The sequence below is a fragment of the Dendrobium catenatum genome, unplaced genomic scaffold (assembly GCF_001605985.2).
Source record: "Dendrobium catenatum unplaced genomic scaffold, ASM160598v2 fragScaff_scaffold_642, whole genome shotgun sequence".
NCBI classification, from domain to species: domain Eukaryota; kingdom Viridiplantae; phylum Streptophyta; class Magnoliopsida; order Asparagales; family Orchidaceae; genus Dendrobium; species Dendrobium catenatum.
This window is the reverse complement of record NW_021319104.1, coordinates 1-4,296: the sequence shown is the minus strand read 5'-3', so window position 1 is coordinate 4,296 and position 4,296 is coordinate 1. Positions and strand designations below refer to the sequence as shown.

The following is a 4,296-nucleotide window of genomic DNA, read 5'->3' as shown; positions in this document are numbered from 1 at the left end:
TATAAATATATTTCTTGCTTACTTCAACGATAGGTATTGGAAGACCCACGTCTATCATATCTTTGATCCGGCTGGGAGAAAAAAATAACGAAAACTTATGAAGAAATGCGTCGCCGCATCTTTGATATGGCCAGGAGAAATAAATTATACGAAGACCTCACGTCGTCGTATTTTTGATCTGGTCGAGATAACAAAGGCAAGTGCTTACCCGACACCTCTTACACGGGGGTGGGATGTGGGAGGTTGCCAAAATTCTAAATGACAAAGGATGCTCGACATAATTAATTTCAAACAAAATTTTGTCATTTTAAATGATTAAACAAATAATTATGTATAATTTCAAATGATTTAAAAATATGTCATTTTAATTGATTTGGGGGGGGGGGGGGCAAAAAGGGGGGGGGGGGCACAAAATGATTTGCTTGCTTGAAAAAATCTGACTCAATTTAAAATTGGCTCAATATACGATACATGTAGAATTAATAATTTTCATGGTTCATTAAGAGTTTTTACTCAAAGACATTGTAAAATTACTTGGGTCATTCTCAAAGAACAATAATAATTACACAACATCTCCTACCTTGACGGATGGCTTTTTCATATTTTTAGAGTTTCTCTTCTTCTCTATCATCTCATAACCTTAGCTCCTAAACCCGTGTTTATTCACTTGCGCCCCGTTTATTGTTATTGAGAGGTTAAAGTGTGAAAATGGTTCTTCTTATATAGTGATACATAGTCATTGCAAGAAGCTACAATTCTAATGGGAAGTATAGATGGAAGTTCAAATGTGAATATGGATCGAGCAGAAGAAACTAAAATCTTAGCCAATGAAGCCTCTAAGGCGATTATATTTTCTCAAGCTATTGATTTATACAACCAGGCTATTAATTTAAATGGGTACATCGTGTATTGGGCAAATCGTGCATTTGCACACACCAAGCTTGTGGAGTATGGCAGTGAGGTGCAAGATACTTCAAAATTATTGAAATAGACCTTAAATATTTGAAGAGTTATTATAGGTGAAGGGCAGCATATCTAGTCATGGGGAAGTTTAAGGAGGATTTGAAAGATTTTCTGTAGGGATGCCACTAGAAAGCTGAAATAGTATGAAAAAGGATACCAAAAGATAGGACTTGAAGAGGCTATTGCTGTAAAAGATTCTCAAAGACACCTTGTTGCAGATTTAATAGATTATCATAGTATAGAAGTGGAGCCACAATATAATTGTGCAAGAATCATGGGTGAAGTGGTAACTCTAGTTTTTATAAAGAAAATGTTGGATGATTTAGAATAAAAAATATTTAAACAAAAGGTACGCATATCAGATCATCTTATAAGCCAAAGAGACGTTGCGAGCCATGCCTTCTCTTGTGGACATTACTATTTCAAATGGTAATCATTTTACAGTTTGCCGTGATGTTCATGGGCTGCTCTATGATTTGTTGAGTATATTTAAGCTGAATGGACTTCTTTAGAAAAGAATCCTTACCTTTTTAATGTAGACTTTATGGATCGAGGATCCTTCTCTGTTGAAGTTATTCTGATACTATTTGCATTCAAGTTCATGATTTCATCAACCATGCATCTTGCTTGAGGAAATTATGAAAGCAAGAACATGAATAGTATATGTCTTTGAAGGCTAAGTCAAGTATAAGCTAAGTGAGGCATTTGTTGAGCTTTTCACACAAGTGTGTTGTTGTTAACCTTTGGCTCATTTGATAAACGACAAGGTGCTCGTGGTTCATGGTGGGCTATTTAGTGTTGATGGTGTCAAGCTTTCTGATATTCGTGCAATTGATCGCTTTTGTGAGCCTCTGAGGAAGGTTTGATGTGTGAAATACACATGCAAGGACAATGAACGAAATGCAATTATGAATGTATTATGTCGGCATACCGATCAGAAGGCAAATGTAGTATGCATAGGCAAATGCAAACAAATCATGCAAGTGCAAAATTCAAAATACATTATGTATAAGCTTTAATCAATGTGTTAAATTCGTTATGCAAATACAATTAAAAAAATGTTTTGCATGTGCACTTATTTTTATGTCAAGCTCGTAAATGCGTGATCTGAGAATGCTTCACAGATTCATTAAAAGTGTTCAAACATCTCGACAATAGCTCTGATCTATTGGCTAAAAGACATTTCACATGCGCTCCAATCTTTATGCCAAACTCCTAAATACGAGATCTGAGAATGCTTTGCGGATTCGTTAACAATGTTCAAAGACCTCGACAATACTCCCATTCTATTTGCTAAATATGTTTCGTATGTGCTCCGATCTTTATGTTAAGCCCTTAAATGCGATATTTGAGAATGCTTCGTGGACTTGCTAAAAGTGCTCAAACACTTTGACAATAGATGTGTTAACAAGAAACTTAATAAGTGAGAGCTATTTAATTTTCAAAATGTCCTGAAAATTCTGGAGTAATCTATTCAAAATCTAAACTCAAATCCTATTAAAAATTTAAAATCTTAAAATGAATTTCGTTACTAAAAACTTTAAACCAAAATATATCCACCCTTTGCGATGATTTGGCGAGGATGATGAATTAATGCATAACTTGAGTTCACAAAGAGCATATGTCTTGTTGAATGTATTACTACAATTCATTCTTGATTGATTTCTCATCAGCAAGGACGTGACAAGTGCCCTCTGACTAGGTTGTTTTATCATAAAATGACACCACTATATTATGGTCATGATCAAAGCTCTCATGTTCCGTAATGGTTAAAAGCCGCTTGAGTGATGAATTGTAGGATGCACTCGATAAGAATTAAGCCTTCTATTAGCTAAGTGACTTAAATTCACCACCTTAGACATACATCCACCCAAAGTTTAGAAGGTATTTTTGGATGAAGCAACCCATGGCTGCCGACAAGGTTGCTTCTATCAAGTTGGGTCGACTACCTCCTCTGACTATGTAAACCAAGGATTATGATAGCCTTGGATGACGAAACCATGGGATCTTGATCGGGCACATCATCATTCACCCATCACTCTCTTTAAGTATATGGTGATAAATTTCAAGTCATAAACTCCAAAATTCAAAACCAATTCAAATCCGAAAGTTATTGTTATTATACGTTAGATACTTATTGCGACTTATTTAACGACTAGTTTTAATTGAAAGTTTTCTCCGTTATTGGGAGGAGTAATTAACCATAGGAGTTTGCGTTTATGGGAAACTAAAACTCAGATCATAAAGTCATCGTAAAATGAGGGCGAAATCTTTGGGTATTGTCTTATCTAAAACCTAATATGATGTCTTCTGAAAATTTAAACCGGAATCTAAAATCATTAAAACTCTCCCATCTACAAAAGAAGGTGCGAAGTGGTCGGGGCACGAATTTTCGGAGCCTACAGAGACCAAAATCATCATTAAATATATGAATAAATTTGAAGAATTGTTATTGCTTTATGGGCTCATTAATTTCCTTAACCCACTATCTTGGTTTATTTTTGGTTGAGAGACAATTGCATTTGAATATGAAAAAAAGTTGTTTTGTTACTCCATCTTTGACTTTTAAGGATTTGTTGTGTTTGGAGATGAGTTGCTTATTGATTCTGTTCTCGTCAAATTGATTAATGATTTACCACGTTCTTCTAATAGAAATGATATTCGAAGTTTTAATGATTCTTCTATGTGAAAATAGAAGATTTATTAAAAGGTTTAGTATTATCATAACTTCATTTACTAATTTTTTGAATGGAGAAATATGTAAGCTTATTGATTGTGCTTTTATTGAGATAAAAAAAAAGACTTCCAAATGCACTTGTTTTTAAATTGTCTAATTGTAATGAAGTATTTGATGTTTCTTGTGATGTCTTTTGTTGGCATTGAAGGAGTGTTAATTTAGGAAGGATATCCGATTCTATTGTTTAGTTAAACATTGAACAAAGCTAGGTAGAAAAATTCATAATATGATATGGTGTTTTTCATTATTAATGGCATTATACTATTTAATAATGCCATGACTTGTATGAGGATATTAATAAATGCTAGTAAGTAGGATTAAGTTAAGTGTTGCAAAGATGAAGATGCTTAGGTGGATGAGTGGCTTTACCCTTAGAGTTTGGATATGAAATGAGCATATACGTGAAAATGTTGGAGTAGCTCCAGTGGAAGATAAGATTAGAGTGAGTCGCCTTAGATGGTTTGGTCACATTAAATGGAGGCCTTCCGATGACCCGGTTAGGAAAATTGAGGTATTAGATATAACTTATGTTAAGAAAGGTAAAGTTAGACCTAAAAAAACTTGGTTAGAAAATATTAGAAATGATCTTTTTTTAT

The 4,296-nt window shown here is 34.1% G+C and overlaps 1 pseudogene; it reads left to right on the top strand.

The window, feature by feature from the left end:
• Positions 1 to 413: 413 nt before the first annotated feature.
• Positions 414 to 1,858, top strand: LOC110100222 (annotated as a pseudogene).
• The last annotated feature ends 2,438 nt before the right edge of the window (positions 1,859 to 4,296 follow it).